Source organism: Equus quagga, chromosome 7 (assembly GCF_021613505.1).
Source record: "Equus quagga isolate Etosha38 chromosome 7, UCLA_HA_Equagga_1.0, whole genome shotgun sequence".
Classification (NCBI taxonomy): domain Eukaryota; kingdom Metazoa; phylum Chordata; class Mammalia; order Perissodactyla; family Equidae; genus Equus; species Equus quagga.
Window position 1 is genome coordinate 118,206,216 of NC_060273.1, and position 22,458 is coordinate 118,228,673.

Consider the following 22,458-nt stretch of genomic DNA (forward strand, 5'->3'; position numbering starts at 1 on the left):
TTCTGGCCAGAATTCTTTAAGTTCTCTAGAATCGACTCCTCTTCTAAAGCTTCATTTAAATCCATCATCTACATGAGGAAATTTTGGGGGGTGTTGGATATGTTCACTCTCTTGTGATGGTCCAATGGATGTATGTCAAAATTTATCAGATTGTACACTTTAAATGGTCACATTTTACTGTACGTCCATCAACTGTTTAAGCTGTTTTTAAAAATAAATAATGTTCAGGCATGAAGAAAAGCAGCACATCTAGTCAAATGAACTTCCTGAGGGGCTGAGAGTCAAGTGGAGAAGGCAACCACATAAACAAATAATTACACTGCAATGAGAGATCTGAAAGAGCACTGGGGAACCAGCCACTGGTTGTGGGGTAATTTTCTAGAATTTGAGTTCAAAGACAGCATCCTAGAAGAAATGATGCCTCCAATATATCTAGAAGTGAGATGACAATAGAGATAAAACATCAAGCAGAAAAGAAGTTATGCGCCCTCTAAAAATTAGGTTTTGTTGGTTGGTTAGTTTCATAGCAATGTTAAAAAGAAATTTTTAATCATATCTGCTCCACTGTAGTTTCTGCTTAAGAGAAATGTTTAATGACATGTGTCCTTTTCGCATATATATTTATTCTCTTTTCCCTTTTTAGGTTTTAGTGTCAAGTGTTTTTGCTTCATGGATAAAGTATACATGATAATGAAATAGAAGGCTATATGAAAACAACAGAAAGTTCTTAGTATCTAATGAACTTAGCAGTGGCGAGTTGAGTAAGTCCATTTGGGCATACTTCGAGGAGATATCCGATGCTACCCTTAGTGGTTACCTGATAACTATACATTTGGTAGAGATCCTTGGGAAAATTCTTTTGGATTGGGTCCTGGGTCCATAAAAAAGTACTATATTTTAATAACACAATTCTGTAAAGAGTTGAAAGCATATAGTAGTTTTTATATATAAACCTGGCAACTTGCTAGCAGTACCACAGAATGAATTCAGTCATCAGTGCTATATTTAGCATGTAAATGCATGATTGTCCTATATCTACGTGTTATAAAAGAACTGGTAGCTCCAACTGTTTACCTGGTTCCTCCTGACATGTCTGAGCATGAAACTGCATTATTCCCTAGGGCTGCCGTGCCAAAGTACCACCAACTGGGTCCTTAAAATAAGATAAATTTATTCTCTCAAGGGTATAGAGGCTAGAAGTCTGAAATTCAGGTGTCAGTAGGGCTATGCTCCCTCTAAAGATACAAGGGTCCATCTTCTGGTGATTGTCAGCAATCTTTGGCATTCCCTGGCTTATAGATGCTTCCCTCCAATTTCTGCCTCCATCTTCCCATGACCTTCTGCCCTGTGTGTATGTGTGCCGTGTCTTTCTTATAAGGACACGAGTCATTGGATTTAGGGTCCATCCTAATTCAGTATGATCTGCTCTCAACTAGTTACATCTGCAAAGACCCTATTTCCAAGTAAGATCACATTCTGAGGTTCTGGGTAGACATGAATTTTGGAATGATGCTATTCATCCCAATGGAGTCCATCTCTGTCCCTTCCCAGATTTATGTCCACCCTATATGCAAAATACATTTATCCATCTCAACATCCTCAGAAGTCTTAAACCATTTTAGCATTAACTTTAGATCCAAAATCTAATCTAAATATCAAAATGAAAAGTTCCAAGTCTGGTCATTTAAATCAGGTCTGAGTGAGGCTCTGGATATTGCCCATCCTGAAAAGGTCCATCTGTGAAACCTTTCAACAAGTTAATCCTCTGCCAAAACACAATGGTGGAACAAGTATAGGACAGATATTCTGATTCAGAAAGGGAGAAAGTGGAAGGCACAAAGGGGTCATAGTTCCCAAACAAGTCCAAAATCCAGCAGAGAAAATTCCAGTTGGCTTTAATGCCTGAGAGTAACGCTGTTGTCATGCTCTGTCCTCTGGGCCCTCTGAGGAAGTCCTGCCCTTTTGATCATTAATTTGAAAGTCGTTTTCTCAACCACAGATAAAGATTACCAAAGAGACAGATAACAATTTAATAATCTGAAAAACAGTACTTCATTTGCATAAAATAAACATCTGATCCACCTGACAGAACCTAGATCAATGTAGGATAACTTCTATCTCCATAAAATTTTTGTCACTCAAAAGGAACAGCAGAAAATTATAAAAACACTTGGAAAGTTGAATCTTCTATACTACTTCACAGATTTCTTTTTTTTCTTCCAAAAAAGAAGGAATTACAAGGAACTTGAAAAAGCCGAAATCTTCTTAATCTAAGCATCTGGTATCTCTTTTCCAAACACATTTAATAAATTGCAAAAATGCAACAGAACCTTGCTGTCACCTTCCAATACCCTGGGGCTAGAAATCTAATTCTGTCACATAGCACTAAAATAGAAGAACCTTAGACTGCTAAGGACAAATTTAATGAATTGCAGCATTAATATAAAATAACACCTAGAATTATGATAGCAAACGTAATGGAAAATAACATCACTCTGCCTAGAGAAACTTGGGTCATAAATTAATAAACATTGATATACTATATAAATTCCTTATAAAGCATACCTTAATAATATTATAATAGTATATACGCTTGAGATGGAGTCATTAAATATAGTATATGTAGTATTCATCCTCAAAAAGTTTCATATTGCTTTTATTAGAATTTAGTTATTTCATAGATTACCTTTATACTGCAAAGGAGTTGTCTTAACCAAAACAGAATATTTTAATGCTTATTTTTTCCTCCAATGCGTTATATTACTGTGGGAATGTAGCGTACCTTAGCTGAGTACTTGAGTTCTATTCCTATCTATGGAAGTTGATTAGCTGAGACTTAGAATTTCCTAACACTATATTACATTGCCATGTAAAGCACTCATTAAACAGTTTGCTCCAGTTATTAATGCCTGACTAGTATACTGGCTTAATAAATGTCATAACATGATGGTTAATTTTATGTGTCAACTTGACTACACCACAAGATGCCCAGATATTTGGTCAAACATTATTCTGGGTGTTTCTTTGAGGGTATTTTTGGATGAGATCAACATCAGTAGACTTAGTAAAGTAGATTGCACTCCCTAAAGTGGTGGGCCTCATCCAATCAGTTGAAGGTCTGAATAGAACAAAAGGATTGCGTCTTCCCTGAGTAAAAGAGAGTTCTTCCTGCTGGACTGCGTTTGAACTGGTACGTGAGCTTTTTTCCTGCCTTTGAATTCAAACTAAAACATCAGCTCTTCCTGGGTCTCAAGCCTGCCGGCCTTCAGACTAGAATTACACCATCAGCTCTCTTGATTCTCTGGGCTTTGAACTTGGACTGGAACTACACCATCAGCTCTTCTGCATCTTCAGCTTCCTCACTAACCTTGCAGATCTTGGGACTTGCCAACTCCCATAACTGTGTGAGCTAATTCCTTATTATATATGGGTATTATGATATATATTTTAATAATGTAATATTATAATAATTATATACACTATATATTTGGATATATTATAACAATTACATAATATATATTTATGTATATTGTAATATAATAATCACATACATAATATATTATTATGTATGTAATACATAATACATAATACCTCATAATATATTATTACATACGTGATTATTATAATGCATATATCATTCAATGAAACATTAGCAAATCATAATACATATATAATAAGGAATTGGCTCACACAATACATACATACACACACACACATACACACACGCATGCACCCCTTATTAGTTCTGTTTCTCTATTTCTGGTTCTTTTCTCTGTAAAACTCTGACTAACACACATAGGTACTCCCACTCATGTCCTCTTGAACTCCCCTCTGACTACAGTTTCAGCGAGCGAGGACAATACTAGTGAGGAGTTTGATTCAATTTGTGCTGATAGAGTCTCCCGCAAGGATTACCCTCTTCTCCCAATGTCTGGATGGTACAAGAACTTGCTCTGGCCATGGCAACTTGAGATTTAAAAGTGTGGGGGAGGGGCTGGCTCAGTGGTGTAGTGGTTAAGTTCGTGCACTCCGCTTCAGCGGCCAAGGGTTCCCAGGTTCGGATCCCAGGCACGAACCTATGCACCACTCATCAAGCCATGCTGTGGTGGCGTCCCACATACAAAATAGAGGAAGATTGGCAACAGATGTTAGCTCAGGGATAATCTTCCTCACCAAAAAAAAATAGTGGGGGGTGAGTCAACAACCTTGTAGGTTATCCTCAACCAATAAAAGACAAGAGCTGATGGATAACTGTGTTCACCTCTTTTCTGGGAAGCATTCGTGTGCTTCCATGGAGGTCCTGGTGCAGCCAAGGCTCCCTTGCTTGTAGCAGTGATGTCAGTAACACAGTCTGAGACTGGCTTGTCCTTCTGCTCATTCTCGTTCCTTCTGCTCCTTTACTTCTGCTCCCTAGAACCACCTTCCAAATAAACTACCTACACACAATTCTTTACTTCAGACTCTGCTTTCAGGGAAACCAAAGCTTAAACAACCGGCTCTAATTTGAAATCTATAACAAAAGATGAGAAATTAAAATGATTCACACTGTGTTCTAGTGGCATCAGTGAAAATAAGAAGTAAGGACCTCTGAAAATTCTCTCCTCCATAAGGCAAAATTTGTCAGATTTAACTTTTTTGGAACTCTGAAAATTGACCAAAGGCTTGCCACAAACGGGGGAGTACTTATTCAAGGAAAAAAGCTGAATCTTGTTAAGAGCAGCGAGCTCTGTGACATTTTAACTTGCTTCATTCCCATTCCTACCTCCACAGATCCACAGTAGTCTTATAAACCAAAAACCCGAAAACCATCAGCCTAGCAGCCACCAGAGGGAGCAAAATGTGGTTGGAATGCTTTTTGTTCCATTCCTAGACAATCAAGAGTTCTATATCTAATAAACGTATCATTCAAAAATGAAACAGAATTTCAGACATTCCCAGAAAAGCAAAATTTGAGAGGATTTGTTGCTAGCAGACCTGACCTACAAGAAAACAAAAGGCACCCCTTCAGGCTGAAATTAAAGGACACTAGACAGTAACTCAAATTTGCATGAAGAAATAAAAAGCTTGTAAAGGTAACTACATAAGTAAATTTAAAAGACAGTATACATGTATTTTTTGTTTATAACTATTTTTCTCCTACGTGATTTAAAACACAACAGCATAAAGCAATGATTATAAACGTATATCCATGGGCACATAATTTGTAAGATGAAATTTGTATGGCAATAACAACACAAGGGAAGGAGAGGGAATGGTATACAGATAAAGCAGTGAATACGGGGAAATCTACAGCTCTAAGCACCTATATTAACAGAGAAGACAAAATCTCAAATTAATAACCAAACAGTCCTCTGTTAGAAACTACAAAAAGAAGAACAAACTAAATCCAAAGTAAAAGACTTAGAATAAATAAAGATAAGAGAGGGACATAAGCAGAGAATAGAAAAAATAAGAGAATCAACAAAACCAAAGGTATTTCTTTGAAAACAATTGGAAAAATTGACAACTCTGTAGCTAGACTGACCAAAAAAAATTGAGAAGTTTCAAATTACTAAAATTAGGAATGAAAGAGGGAACATCACTACTGACCTTATGGAAACAGAAATAATTATTAGAGAATACTCTGAATAATTGCATGCCAACAAATTAGATAACCTAGATAAAATAGACAAATGCCTAGAAAAACATAAAGTACCAAAACTTACTAAAGAAGCAACAGAAAATCTGAATACATCCACTACAAGTAAAGAGATTGAATTAGTAAACAAAAAACTTCTCACAAAGAAAATTCCAGGACAAGATATCTTCACTGGCAATTCTAGCAAATATTTAAAGAAAAATTAACCAATAATCAATCCTTTACAAATTTTTCCAAAAATAAAAGAGGATGGGAAATTTCCCAATTCACTCTATCAACCCAGAATTACCCTGACACAAAAAACAAAGACATTATACAAAAAGAAAACTACAGACCAATATCCTCCATGAATACAAGCATAAAAATCCTTAGCAAAATACCTGCAAATTGAATCCAGCAGCTTATAAAAAGGATTATACACTATGACCAAGTAGGATTTATTTGAGGAATGCAAAGGTGCATTTAACACATGAAAACTTATCAAGTGTAATACACCAAAGAAACAGAATAAAGGACAAAAAATGATCTTTTCAGAAAAAGCATTTGGCAAATCCAACACCCTCTCATCATAAAAACACTCAAGAATCTAAGATTAGAAGAGAAATTCCTCAGCCACTATCTATAAAAAAATCCACAGGTAGGAGGCTGGCCCCATGGCCGAGTGGTTGGGTTCACGCGCTCCACTGCAAGTGGCCCAGTGTTTCGTTGGTTCGAATCCTGGGCGCGGACAGGACACTGCTCATCACACCACGCTGAGGCGGCATCCCACATGCCACAACTAGAAGGACCCACAGCTAAGAATATACAACTATGTACCAGGGGGGCTTTGGGGAGAAAAAGGAAAAAAAAATAAAATCTTTAAAAAAAAAAAAATCCACAGGTAACATCACACTTTAGGGTGAAAAACTGAACACTTTTCTCCTAAAATCACAAACAAGACCAGGATATCCACTCAATTCTCTTCTATTCATTGTATGAAAGTTCTAGCCAAGGCAATTAGGAAAGAAAAATAAATAAAAGGCATCAAGAATATAAAGGAAGAAGTTAAACTATATTTGCAGATGACATGATCTTGCATATAGAAAATCCTAAAATATCCACCAAAAATCTATTAGAGGTAATAACTGAAACAATGTTTCAGGATACAAGATCAATACACCAAAATCAATCATACTTCTATACACCAGCAATAAACAATCTAAATATTAAATTATGAAAACAATTCCATTTACCATAGCTTAGTTAAGAATAAATTTAACAAAAGAAGTGCAAGATATACACTGAAAACTATAAAACATTGTGGAGAGAAATTAAAGAAGACCTAAATAAATGGAAATATGCATTGTGTTCATGGAGTGTGAAGATGGCAATACTCCCCAAATAGATCTACAGATTCAATGCAAGTTCTATCAAATTCCCAGCCTGCCTTTTTTTTTTTTTAACAGAAATTGATAAGCTGATTCTAAAATTCATATGGAAATGCAAGGGATCCAGTATAGGAAAAAAAAGATAAATTAGACTTCATCAAAATTAAAAATGTTTATGCTTCAAAAGACACTATCAAGACAACCCATAGAGTGGGAAGAAATAGTTGCAAACTACAAATCTGGATTTAGTATCCAGAATATATAAAGAACACTTTCAACTCAACAATAAATTGACAACCCAATTTAAAAATGAGCAAAGGATCTGAAGAAAAATTTCTCCAAAAAAAGATTACAAATGGCCAATATGCCCATGAAAATATGCTCAACATCATCAGTCATTAGGGACATGCAAATAAAAATTACAGTGAGATACCACTTCATATACACTAGAATGGATAATCAAGAAGACGTAAGTGTGGAAGAAGATGTGGGGAAATTGGAACCCCCATACACTGCCAGTGAGAAGGCCAAATGGTGCAGAAAGGCTTAAAAACAATTTGGTAGTTCCTCAAAAAGCTTTATGAAGAGTTCCCACATGACTGAACAATTCCACTCCTAGGTATTTAACCAAGAGAATTGGAAATGTATGTCCACAAAAACCTGTACAAATATGTTCACAGCAACATTATTTATAAGAGCCAAAAAGTAGAAACAATCCAAATGCCCATCAACAGATGAATGGATAAATAAAACGTGATATATCCATACAACAGAATATTATTCAACCATGCAAAGGAATGGAGTACTTACTCTTACTACAACAACATGGATGAACCTTGAAATCATTATGATATGTGAAAGACGGCAGACACAAAAGGTCACATATTGTATGATTCCTTTTCTTTTTTAAAGATTGGCACCTGAGCTAACATCTGTTGTTAATCCCTTCTCTTCTTCTTCTTCTTCTCCCCAAAGCCCCCCAGCACATAGTTATATATTCTAGTTGTAGGTCCTTCTGGCTCTGCCATGTGGGATGCTGCCTGAGCATGGCTTGATAAGTGGTGCTAGGTCCACGCCCAGGATCCAAACGGGCGAAACCTTGGGCCTCTGAAGCAAAGGGCACAAACTTAACCACTAGGCAACAGGGCCAACCCTGTGTGATTCCATTTGTCTGAAATGTCCAGCATAGGCAAATTCATAGAGACAGAAAGTAGACTGGGGTTGCCAGGGGCTGGGAGAAGAGGAAAAAGAGTGACTGCGAATGGACATAGTTTCTTTTGTGTGTGATAACATTCTGGAACTAGATAGTGGTGATGTTTGCACAACTTTGTGAATAATACTAAAAACCACTAAATTGTATACTTAAAAAGGGTAAGTTTTATGGTTGTGATTTTTATCTCAATAAAAAGAATTGAAAGCAAAAATAATGATTTACTGATGCATGAATTGCCGAACGCTAGGTTATCCAGGGGGATTTTGACCTCATCTGCAGTTGTTCAAATTATATACCTTTCTCCAGTGTATGTTTACTCTTCTGCCTTCAAAATAAGACACTTGAATATGGTTTGAAAAATTCAATAATTATTCACTAAATATCCTTGAAATTAATAAGCCAAGCTTCTGCCAGCTCTTTATAAACTGAGTGACTCTCGATGGTCCACATCAGCGTTCAGTTTACAGTTTGTCTTCCTTGCATGGACGCGTGCATGACTCCCTTCTCCAAAGGTCTCTCAGCTGTGCTCTGAGAACTGAGTATGCTCCCAAATCTCAAAGCCCTGTGATGACTCTCAGAATCACCACCACACCTGCTCCCGCCACGCACCACCTTCTCGGGGCTCTTGCGCGCACTATTGCCTCTGCCTGGAATGCTTTTCCTGATGATGCTCATAAGGTGTGCATCCTCACTTCATTCAAGCTTCTGCTCACCTGTCAATCTCCTCCTTCCTTGACCGCCCCTTTGAAAACAGCACTCCCATTATACTCTGTCCCCTTTCAGTCTCATTTTATCTTCCCAGCCCTGGTCTAACTGACTTAGAACACACACATACATAACATACTCTTATTCTTTTGCTTACTGGAAGTTGTAGAGGGCAAAGTCCTGGTCCTTATTCTCAGCAGCTAGAACTGTGCCTGGCATACAATAGATGCTCAAAAGATAATTGTTGAATAAATGACTGAAAAGCTGTCTTGATACAATCTTGAAAGTTATTCTTATCATCCATCTATTAATATATTAAGTATTCTATAGAAAGACTTCCTTATCCCTCTAAACAGGCATACAACTAGTAATTAGTTAGTCTTTGTATCTTTCGACCCTCAGTCCTCTCTTCCTTTGAATGAAATGTTTAGGGGTTTGGCTTCTCTAACAGTAACTTTCCTAAGCAAATGGTTAGAGAAAAAAAAACTGTCAATAAAGCATCAGTGGATTTCCAATTTTGTCATGTTCCCTAAGTATCTTTTTTGAAAAAGCACCAAACATAAGCACAAAGCTTGACAATCCAGACAGCACACCTTTTCAGAAAATATCATTTTCAGTAGTCTTCCCAAACACGTATATGAAAGATTAGTAAAGCAATCTATTGGTTAGCTGACCACATGACAAGATTCCTAAAAGTACATCTCTAGAAAAGGGGAAATATGCTTTTCTAATGGAAGGAGTATTTTATACTGGTATTTTGAACATGGATCTCTCTGTGTAAGATGAATTCCCAGTTTATTAGGGATTGGGATGCAAACACATACAGAAAGGGAAGCAGAGTAAAATGCACCACTGTCTATATAGATTTCCAATCAGAACAGAGGAGTCTCTCATCTCTCAGCAGGAAATGTGTGAGATGAATTTCTCACTTAGCCAATTAATTTACACTTTAGTCACCAGTGCTGGAAGGTAGCTTGGCCGACTTAGTGGCCTAAGGCTAGAATGAGTAATAATAATTCACATTTATAAAGGGCTTCAGAATATTAATTATTTAATCCGCACTATATTGCTGCATGATAATTCAGAATTATTGCATGTGCTTTTTAGGCTAGAGAAACTGATCTAAATCAATTAAAATCCATGCTAAAAGCAGAGTTCTTGGCCTTCAAGCTGGTGCTCAGTCCATTTTGCCTTGCCATTCCAGCCCTTTGGACTCTGTGATGGGTTAATTAACCTCTCTTGCTTTGAATTTGTCCATAAAATGGTGATAATAAGACTAACCTTACAGTAGCATATTGTGCAAATTAATTGATTTTTGGAAAGCACTTTAGATCTATGGAAGGAAAGTATTAGTCGTAAATATCTCAATTGATTTTAAATGATAAATGATCATTTTCGTATCATTTATCGACAGAGATAGTGACAGAGATATTGAATAATATATAAAATGATGAAAAATTCTTTCCATCACTCAAAGAACACCTCCATTCAGCCAGCCATGACTCATTCATGGGAAGAAAGGCTATGATTCATTCCTTTCCACAACTACCCAGCTAACGAGCATTTCCCAGTACAATGAGAATATTGGCTATTCCTGACAATGTGGTTTCTCATTTATGGTTGTCTTTTAAATACGTGTACAATATCCCAACCGGCAGCACACTTCTGTGCAGTTTGGAGCATAAGGTGCCTAAGAAAAGGACACAATTTATTTGATTTGTAATTTACAGCGAGCCAACCAGAGCTGCAAAACATTTGTTTTAGCAATAATATGTTATTAAGTCTTCTTATAAACTAATTTACTTATAAATAAACACTGTATGGTTTCGATGAAAATGCTATCAACATTGTGGATCTTGAAGAATTATTTCACTTGTATCTACTTCCTTAAATGAGTTTTTCTACATAATAGTTCTATAAAACACGTTGAACTTATTCTGAAAAAAAATACAACTAAGTTATTTCATCTTAAAACTACAAATAAATAATTTAAGGACTTTTATTTCAGACATGAACCCAAAGTTGAAGCTCCAAAGCCATATAAACCTAGAATTATATGGTGATAAAATGTTGGTGCTTAGCACAAGAAATGAAATACTAAACCTTAAAATGTGTCTAACAGATGGTTTGTAGCCATCTTCAATCAAAACTCAATACCCATTGATTTTTTTTCCCAAAACGAGAGGCCCAGTTCCCCTCTGAGCGGCCTCTCTGGTACAGAACTCTTCCCCCCGCCACCCAGTCTCCACATCTCCCCCAGTCAGAAGTATAGACTTGGCACAATCTTTAAAGAGGCACAAGTCCATTCAAATCAAGAGGCAGATTTAGTCCCCAGCTTGAAAAGGAAATAGCCATAATTAGAATGTGCCAAATACACTACACCTGTCTCTTAGCCCAGCCCGAGAATGCCAGCGCACCTCAGTAAAGACAAATCCCGAAATCCAAGGTCAACTAGGGTATCCCAGGTTTTGATACCGATCAGATCCCATTTAATCTACCCACATCTCCTCTGCAATTGCCTCCTGAATACAGAGATTTGTATATGTGCATGCGTGTATGATATGTGTGTGTGTGTGTGTGTCTCTTATTTCAACCTACTGAGCAAACACACATCCTACCTGAACAACAGAAATGCCCTGAATTATAAGGCATATTGTTTCATCTCTTTCGTGTAGTTAATGAATTTTATCACTGCCCTTATTTTATACATTAAGATAAAATGACTTTTCTATTTAGGCTTTCACAAGTGATTCAGCATCATTTATAGGTGCTCTTTTGGCATTACTTTTAAGTAAAGGAACTTTCCTATTTAGAGTCAAGAAAATTAACCAAACAAATTAAAATAATGAAATGATTCAAATTAAGATTATATGTTGCCAACTTTATTATAATTTGCATAAAATTAGTAAATAAAAAATTTTCATATGATTACTCAAAGTATCTATTTAATTTAACTTAAAAATTTCAAGGTTAACACCCATTGGGAGGGTTATTTTTTTTTAAAAACAAAGGTAATTACCATGTGTTGGGTCGGCAAGGATGTGAAGACATTGGAACACTCATGCACTGCTGATGGAAGTACAAAATGGGGCAGCCACTGGAAAAACTTGTTTGTTAGCACCTCAAAAAGTTAAACATAGAATTACCATATGATCCAGCAATTCCACTCCTAGGTATATACCCAGAAGAACTGAAAGCAGGGAATCAAACAGCTACGTGTACCCCAGTGTTCACAGCAGCATTATTCCTAACAGCCAAAAGGTCCCAGCGTCCATCCCCATCTCCATGCCAATATCCATCAACACATGAATGGATAAACAAAATGTGCGTATACATACAATGAAATGTTATTCAGCCATAAAATCAAATGAAATTCTCATATATGGATGAATCCTGAAAACATTATGCTAAGAGAAGTAATTATGCTAAATGAAATAAGCTGGACACAAAGGACAAAAATTGCATGATTTCACTTAAATGAAGTCCCTAGACTAGGAAAATTCATAGAGACAGAAAGCAGAACAGAGGTTACCAGGGGCTGGGCTAAGTGTGGGATGGGGAGATATTATTTAGTGGGTACAAGATTTCTGCTTAGGAAGATGAAAGGGTTCTGGAAATGGATAGTGATGATGGGTGTACAACATTGTGAGTGTGCTTAATATCACTAGGTTGTACACTTAAAAATGGTTAAAATGATAAAAATGATAAATTCTACATTATGTATATTTTACCACAAAAAAAAGCTCAAGGCTAATAGAAACCATTTTAGGATATTTGTTCAGAATCACTCATTGCCACTTGACCAATCATGTTTTTCACAGCAACTAGAGGTCTTAATTTGTCCCCAAAACATATAACATAAATGTGTGTGTCTGTCTGTCTATACAAAACCCAGTTTCAGAAAATGAAAAATGGTGTACACAGCTTTCAAATTTATTAGACGAGGGAGTAAACATAAAATTTACCTTTGTAATTTTGCTGAAGTTTACAGCAAAATATCCTTCTTGAGGTTTATTAAACTCTAATCATTTTCTTGAAAGATTAGCAGCAATTATCATTAAGGTTTAAGCATTTAACTGTGACTACTGCAATAAATCTTATTAAAATAACTGAAACATACTCTTTCCGCATGTGGCAACCTGTCTCTGAATCACAGCCATCTGTAAGTGGGGACTGCCTGGTGCACACAGATGGGAGTAAAACAACGATCAGGCTATACCATTCTTTCATCATCACTTGGTACCAAACAAACTGAAATCTGAGTCAGACTATTTGCATTTGAAAGATTATATGATGGCTGTAATTAACAAATACTCTTCGGCTCTCCAATATAAAATGTGTGATAGGTACCTGATTGAAAATAACACAAACTGCGCAGCCTCTCTTTCTAATCTCTGACAGCCTATAAAAAAATCGGATGTTAACAATAGAGGAGCAGGTTTCAAGTTTTTATAGCACACAATTTCTTTACAGATTTAAAATGACAGAAGAAGGGAACAGAATAATTTATTCGTTCTGGCTTGCGGCACAGAATTGTGAAGGCTCTCAGTCTATAACTTCAGGGCTCCACTAAATTCCTGTCAGCCCAAATCACTTACAAAGGTGAGCATCTGCCCTGCCTTACTTTACCTTCAAGACAAGAAAAAACAGCCCCGTATTACTCACAAAGCCCAAGTCATTAAATAGGAAAAATGGAGCCAAAAATTAAAGAAGTTAATGTCTTTCGAGGTGTCACCACATTTTGGCTAATGACACCTACCTCTATTGCCTTAATAACCAGACAAGGGAAAAAGATTTCAGTGCTGCGTGATGACATAGAGCACTGAGTTTGGAGTTGCACGAGCCTGCTTTCAAACATGTCCTAATTACAGAACACATCATCTGGGTCAAATCACTTGGTCTTTTGGAGCCTCAGTTCCCTTACCTGTAAACTAGAGAGAATAAGATTCACACAGACACACACAGGGTTCCTGTGGGGTAATCTAAGAAGGTGCTTGGCACAGCGGCACATAAGAAACACTCAATGATTTTTCGTTAGAGGAATAAATACTGTGACAAGTGGTACTGATAGGCTGCCTTAACATCTAAATGAGTAATTTTTCCTGTGAGGTCTTTTCCAATCCTGATTAACTTCAGAGCATTTCTCACTTTGCCAAGCACTTAATAATTAAAAGTGTGGACCTAGATAGAGTCAGACTGCCACAGCTTAAATCCTGCTTTCCTCACCTACTAGCTGTGTGACTTTCACAAGTTACTTAACTTTTCTGTGCTTCTCTTTAGTCATCTGTAAAGTAGGGATAACAGCAATCCATTCAAAGTTTTGTTGCGAGGATTAAATGGGTCAATATATTCCCATTATATATATATATATATATATATATATGTCGTTTAGAACAGGGCCAGGCATCTATCACTGTTCAATAAATATCAATTAGCCGCTATTCACATTAGTGCAGGTCCCTGGGTATACAGAGGAAGACAGACATAGTCCTTGACCTCATGGAGCTTACAGACTGCTGAGCAGACAGACATTTAAAAAAAAAAAAAACATAATTGCAAGCTGAAAGAAAGAGAGTAAGAGAGGATCTGAATACCATTAGGGCAGATCTCAGGACATTTGAGCTAATTATTTCACATCAGGTTCTTTACCTGAAAGATATCAAAAATGCTATCTAGATGAAGGTTACTGTAGGATATATGAGGGTACCACTAGTAAAAGAAAAACCTTGCTGAACATTCGCTTCTTTCTTCCCTTTTCTCCAGTGTCTGATGGTTTAGATAACTACTTGCCTTTTTTCACTGTTTGTCTGAAGATTATTATTATTATTATTTTTGCAAGGAAAAGTTTCTTAACCTCAAATGACCTCTTTCTTTGAGACGCCAGATGCTGGAGAATATTAAAATTATATTTAAGACAGTGTTACATTCAAATTAAGATGTATTTTCTGCTAGATTACATTTTTAAAAGACAGTCATCACATATTATATACACTTAGATATCAAATGGCTGCATTTACATTTGAACCAAAATAAAAGCTGAAAGCGGTTAATGAAGTCCTAATTCATTGCCTTGAATGTTTTTAGCCTACTACATCCAAATTATTTTTTTTAAATAACTACCACTAGCAAGGCTAATGCAGCGCAGATGACTCCCCAAATATTTGCAATAGGTCACGTGAACGCCTCTGCAGCATCTCAACAATCGACTATAATAGATTTAAGGGGGAATGATAGGCTGCCTTGACATTTAAATAGATAATATTTTCTATTAAATCTTTTTTAAAAAACCTTGATTAACACCAGAAATATTTCTCACTTTACCAAAAGAAACCCTCATTAAGGAAATTTTCACTGACTTACATACAATATGCTCATCTGTGCACCATGAACTTGTTTTTGCTCGATTTCAAAGCTGTATGTTTATTTCTCTGTTCAAGTTCAGTTCTAAAAGCCAAAAATATGAAACAGATGTGGTGACTTTCTGTGTACTGTGAAGCACAATTATGCCTCTTTGAATTGCTTAGGCTAAACAGTTGCCCTTCCCACAGCATATCGAAACTGTTTGAGATTCTTTGCAGCCAAGAATCCAGCTTGCTACCTGTCAGGAACTAGAATTGGCAGGCCACAGCTGGTGGATTGCCATAGATGATCCCTTACTGTCCTTCCAACCCAAGATTGTGAAACATAAAAAATATACAGGGAAAACCAGCTAAATGGTAATGCTATCTTATCCTTAAGAAAAGATCAAGCTGCTTGATAGTACATTGCAAGGTCCACTTTCTGTGGATCATTTAACAGCACTCAAAACACAGTTCAGTTTATCCTGCTTCTGAGGTCAGCATATAGACAGCATATAGACAGCAATAGTCATCATAGGAAACAGCCAAGAGCAAACAAAGAAAAATCTTCCAAATTACTTCTTGTGGCCATGATGCCTTTAAACCTGTGTCTACCAGATTAGCTTCTGAATCAAAAGTGCAAATGTTGATTTTCCTTTAGCTGAGAATAGTTTTAAAACATGTGGAAATTGCTATAATTGAAGAGAAAGCTTGAAACAAATGGTAATTTTGTTCTCAAAATGGAAACTTTCTTCAGGCTGTGGGAGGTGAGGAAAAGAAGCTTCCTTTTCTTCTAAAATAAGTGAATGCTGAAAATAAGGGCATTCATAGAATCCTGCATTGATCTTGTGAGTTTACTACTTCAAAAGGATTTTAAAACAAAAGTTCTCAATGGACATACTCTACAGGAACATTCACAGAGTGCCATGTTCATGGGGGTCATAAGTTTGATTCAAATAAGCAGACCAGCAGTCTCATAAAATGTATGTTTTTAATCAAAGGGAACCACACATCACCATTCATTCATTCAGCTTTCATTTATTTAATGGAGACCTGGGCATTATGCTGGGTGCTGAGGATACTGTAATGAAAAGACTAAGTATGTGTTGCAAGATGTTAATATGGGAAGCAGGAAAAGACATTTAAACACATGTTACAGAAAAAATATAATATTTTTACTACTAAGGAGGACTCATTTCCCCCTGTAGTCAGGGCTTTGGTGTTGGGATAATAGAAATGAAGATATGGAAGGCAGAGACATTTGTCCCGCATAATCTTAGGAGATTTTATTATCATCTCTACCTAGGAGTCAGGCCAGATTTCAGACCAATTCTCAAATTGCAATGACTTCTCTAGTCTTCTCCTATCAATTCCACCGTTCTCTCAACATATCACTCATGCAAACTCAAGAAGATGAGAGGGAACATAATCAGGAAGGCTCGTAACCTTTTCTCTTTATCCTCAGAGATGTCTGATCCTATCTGGCCATTTTCAGTTTTATTGACATATCATGATCATTTTCATCCATCTAGAAACACTGAGGGAAAATGCTGCTGTTTTTCCCCTCAATATCTTTGCATGATCCAACACTGTGCAGGCTATCGTCCCTCTAGCCCAGACCCCCCCTCTATTCTTGAGGCTTTCTAGTGTCCTGGGTCATTAAAAAGAGGTCACTTGTCCCCACGGATTGAGTCAAAAGGGTTGAGCATCCTTGAGGCACAAGAGACATCAAGGCACAATGCAGTGGCTTTATCCCATTACCTACATCAATGAGAAGGACAGCTGTCATAATTCCTTGGACATGATTTCCTGTGGTTCCGTACCATGGGATAAAGTAGAATATTCTTTGATAGAAGGTCCTTGGAGTACAATTGAATGAATCATGAAGGGGTCAATAGATCCAAATCAATAAAACTGTAAAACTATACTTGTGTAAAGTAAGTTCTGTAAAAGAGTTCTAGATTCCAAAGTATGTTTGTTGCACCAAATATTGTACTTCCACCAGTGGTGAGAAAAGAAACAATTACTCCTTAATCAAAGCCACCCCTGCCTTAAGATTCAGCAAAGTAAGTGTCGAGAAAGTCTGCTTCAGTTCTTAGTCCACCATAGCAATATCACATCTCAACAAACATGAATACTATAATTACTGTGATCACAGTGCGTAAATAGTACACCAGGATCAAAGAGGAAAAGACTCCTTAGAGCAGTCAATAAAGGTTTCATCTAAGACACTACACTTAAACTGAGATTTGAGTTTGCCAGGGACAAAACCAGGCAGAGGCAGCTCTGCAGATTGAGACAAGAGCCTGTGTAAAAGCCCAAGACTCTGAAACCACGTGCGAACTTGGGCATGTTAGTAGGATTGGACTCAGGGAATGCAAGAGGTCAGGTATGTCAGCATGCACAGGTGCTGGAACCTATCTTTCAGACAACGGAGTGCCGCTTCATAATTTTAAGCAACAGTGTCATGTGATCAGATAGTAAGCAGAGGTCGGAAGCATCATTTTCATATACAAGTGCCACCACAAATACTGCTCTCTGTGTATAAATATATAATCCTGTATGTGCAAATTTGCATCACAAGCTGTTAGGTGCATTTCTCTCAGAGAAGTTTGGAAACAGTAACTCATCAATTGAGCAGACAAGGTAGAGAGACCATGGAAATATGCTGAATGCTTTCTACAGAAATCTCCAATTACAATGAACTTTAATTTTTCAAGAATAAAATATGCTATCTGAATTCCAGAGATCTGAACTGTAGAACTTTCAATGTCACTACAACATAAGCTATAAAGGGTAGTGTTTTTAAAACAGAAAAGGAAAAAAAGTCAAATTGTAAAAACAATAATTATTTAACATAATGTTTCCCACCCCCATAATAGTTTATTCTAAAGTGTGTGGAATAATTTATATATAAATATGTAGATGTATACAAACTGAAATGCTAAACATTGAAAAGAAACTCAAATGAGTGGGTATTTACATATGGAATAGAGCTCATAAGAAACCGTGTTTTTGTGATAATGAGATGTTTTCCAAGCTCTCCTTCATTCTGGAAATTTGCTCAGAGACGAGCCCATATATTCATAAGACAACAAAGAAATTCAAAAGGCAGTCTTATCAATTTGAAAAGACAAGATCTAACTTCAGAAATGGCCACCGTGCCATCTCAAGTTCAGTAATGGGTCAAAAAGTAGAATAAAAATTCCCCAAGACACAGAAGGTAGAAAATCCTTCAGTTAACCATTTTTTTTAACTGATATAGGGCACACAGTATCTCAGGTCCAGTGAAACTTTAAGTGGATTTAAGCAAGTTTCTACTGTTTAGGTACGTTCTGAAAGGATCATTAACTACTCATGTAAAAATCACAAAAAATAGAGAGAAAAAAGTTTTTCTCCATAATGTTTAGGAAATTAGTGCTTATGATCCAGAGAGCCCAAGTAAAAAACAAGGTAATTAATTTGTCTTCAAATTTGTCTGAGAACTATCATGTTTAAAAAATTCACCAAGATGTAATCGACTGTCTTGTTAGCAAGATAGCGTCTTCTCAGAGGAACTTCACATTATGCAAAGAAAACAAGAAAAAGACTTTAAAGCCTTACATTACTTCCACCAAGAAAAGTAAGCACACCAATTACAAAACTATTAAACTTCTCATCTAAATGCTGTATTCAAATTACTGACTTAATTAGCCAAGCTTCTTTTAGTTACAGAGGACAAAAATCCAACTCAAATAGCTTGAAACAAAAAGGGAATCTATTACCTCACATGACTAAATCATGTGTTGAATTAAATGGCTCCAATAAATTCATCAGAACACTGTCTCTCTCTCTCTCCGTGTCTTAACTTTATCTTCCTGTGTGTTGGCTTAATTGTCAAATATGCCTTCCCCATGCAGTAGGTAAAAATAGCCACTAATAGTTCCAAGAGAACTTTATATTAGTAACCCAACTAGAAAAGGAGCATCCCTTTCCTGGTAGTTTCTGCTAAAGTCTCAAAACTGACTCAGATTGAGCTTGAGTGACATGCCCGCCTCCAAATCATTCATTCTGTCCAAGGATATGTTCTACTGATTGGCAAGACGGATCACATGCCCACCCCTGGAGCCATGGTGAGTTCAGTCTTTCTGGGTTACACTGACCAAGAATGAAGGATGGGTAGCCCCCCAAAAAGATAATGAGCAGAAAAATACATTTTTCTCTCTACAGACAAAATATCATCATGGACTTCTGGGTTATATATTCACTTTTAATAAAACGACATTTCATAGTTTAAGTAAATTGCACTATCTGTAGGACTAGACACAATACTCTGTTTATGCTCTGGCCAACGCTCTAAAGCCAAGGAGAAATATGGCAACTCTTACATTGCTAGCAAAATCATCAAAAGTGTTTCGTGGCTCCAGGCCATTGCATGTACTTCCTTTCATTTCATTTGGATCCAAACAGGTTGAAAGTTCATCTCAAGATAGTCTGTTGCAGAGAGTGGAGAAAGGAGTTATATACAGGTAACTACAAATGGGTTACAACAGGTATCCTGAAACTTTACATAATGGCGGGGAGGGTCATAAGAGGCCAGGGATAAAGCCCAAGAAGTAAGAAACCAGGTTGATAAGATCAATCTAAAAATCCTAGGAAGTCAATAAAGTCAGGTAGATAGGACTAGAAAGACAGGGTCCAGAATCTGGGAATTCAGAGGTTTAATAAGGACTACTGTAGGAAGCAGGAAAATGTGGTTCCAAAAAAGAGAATGATCTTTGCAGTCTTTTTAAATTGTTGAATGCTGAATATTGAAAGACAAGTTCTCACCAAGTGGAAGTATATTTCCATTCAGAGGTATCAATAGGGTTCCCCCATGTGCCTTTCGATCTGATTTGCAGAAAAGGAAGAGGACTAGGGTTTTGCAAGCTTGAAATAGATGAGACAAGGAGGCCTAAATGAGTCAATCCTAATCATGAACAATTGTAAGATCACAGCCTCAAATTTAAAAAAAAAAAAAAGAAACACCTCTCCTTTTGACACATTCCGATTTCTGGCACACAGAAAGATATGGCTAGAGGTCGCATTGATTGATACTGCTCTAAATCATAGGAAGAGTAGCATGGCCAGGGTTACTGGCAGACCCCCAATTGGCTCAACTGTGGGTCTTCTTAATAATTGCCCTCTCTAGGAGACCATGTGATTTGGGAGTGAGTCACAGTTTAACTCTTTGGCACTAAATATTGTTGATTCATATACCAGAAATTAAGTGGGGGAAGTGAGCAAAGCTATTGTACTGAAAACTGAGAATCCTATTTAATCCACTGGCATCTTAAAGCCTTAGGACAGCTGTACAATGACTACTAATGAGGAGTTCGGGTCAATACCAATTATGTGATTTATTAATTTTGTAAACGTTTATTCAGTATCTCTAATGTTCCAGGTACTGTGCTAAATGTTAACATAACACACATGCACATAAACAAATAAATTGCCAAATAATGCAATCAGTGTTATTCACAAATGCATGAAAAATGTGACAGTGACTACAAAGCAACATAGGAGAATCCTTGCCAACATTTGAGCCACGCGTAAGGATGAGTGGGCATTCGTCCACTTGGAAAGGTAAGAGAAGCGCATTGCTGGCAGAAGAAATAACTCTCACAAGGACACAAAGGACATAATATATTTGGTAAATAAACAGAGTTTGGTGTTACCAGATCGCAAGCACGAGGTGAGGAGGCAACTTGTAGATGCTGATAAAGGTCAGATTGCAAGGAGTAATGTATACCAAACTAATTTTGTTTGAATTTTACAATTAACGAGTCATGAGGTCTTTTCTCAAAAGAAATGAAGAAAGATGATTTCTTCATATTTAATTTTTGAGTAATATACCTGTTCCACCAGTGTGGAAGGAAGACCAGGGTGAATGGATAGTAGGCAGGAGGCAACTGGTCACACAAGAAATAACGAGAGAGTCGTGCAATGGAGAGAAACTGGGTTAAAGAGATACAATTGGTCAAATTTGGTGAGCAATTTAGACTAATTGTGGAAAGCGTAGAAACAATTGATAATATAACCAAGACTTCTCACTTTGGAAACTAAGAAAAAAGTGAAACCATTTACTAAACTTAAGGTAGTAAAAAGTGGAGCATTGTGTCCAAGACCGGGAACTGTCCAGCAAACCCCCACTCCCCTTCTGCCTGGGCATACCAGGAAACTACCTTTCCCAAAACTCTTTGCGGATAGCTGTATCCTAAAACCGGCAGACTTTTTTTAAGTACCTCTCATATATTAAGGCATTTGAGTATGAACGTAGAAATTTGGAGCTCAGGAGAAATGTCATGTTTGCAGATACGACTGAGCATGCTCAATATACAATTCAAGGCAAAGAATGAGTCAAGACACAGAGAACTTCCTCTAGATCACCACACCACACCTAATCCATTGCAAGTCACCAAGCATGTGTTTGATTATATCATTCCTACAAAATTATACATAAAATTAAGAAACACTGAAAGTATAACTGGAAACATGATATTAAAAATCAACAGCAAGGAAAATCAAACACTTGTTTCTCTGTCATCTGTGATCAGATGCAGGAAATGTAAAGGGAAAAACAGGAAGTAGCTAACATTGCATTATTCCACCTGGCAACCACATATGTACAGCTGATTTTCTCCGCTATGAGTACCTACTAAATAAAAGGCTCAGATGCTGTTATATTTATTTATATCTCACCACTTTGCAAAAACAATTTGAGGCATCCCAAATACTATCTTCTGCAACATATGAAAATTTCACCCAATCGCTGAAGAGCCATATCTGCACCTATATACAATATATGTAAATAATTCAGAATTTACTATGCTTTCCATTTAAAATATTTAGAATATACATTAATCTACTTCTTCACTCATCTGAGACTTGTGAACAGAATAAGGGAAAAATGGGGAAAAAATGTTTAAATGCAATTTCTAAAAAGAATCCCATTCTACTAACATTCAGAAATGTTTCCATTAATCCCCAGTAGGCTATTTTAGTCAACCTATAAAGATTAAATAGTTTGTGTCCAAGCAGCTTTATTTTGTATTATTTTGATCTAAGAATTAAAAAGCCCCACCTGAAAAACTACGACTCACAGCAAAACAATATTAACACTTATACCAGAAATTGTTCCATGAAAACTGCAAAATAGGGAGAAAAAAATTACCAGTA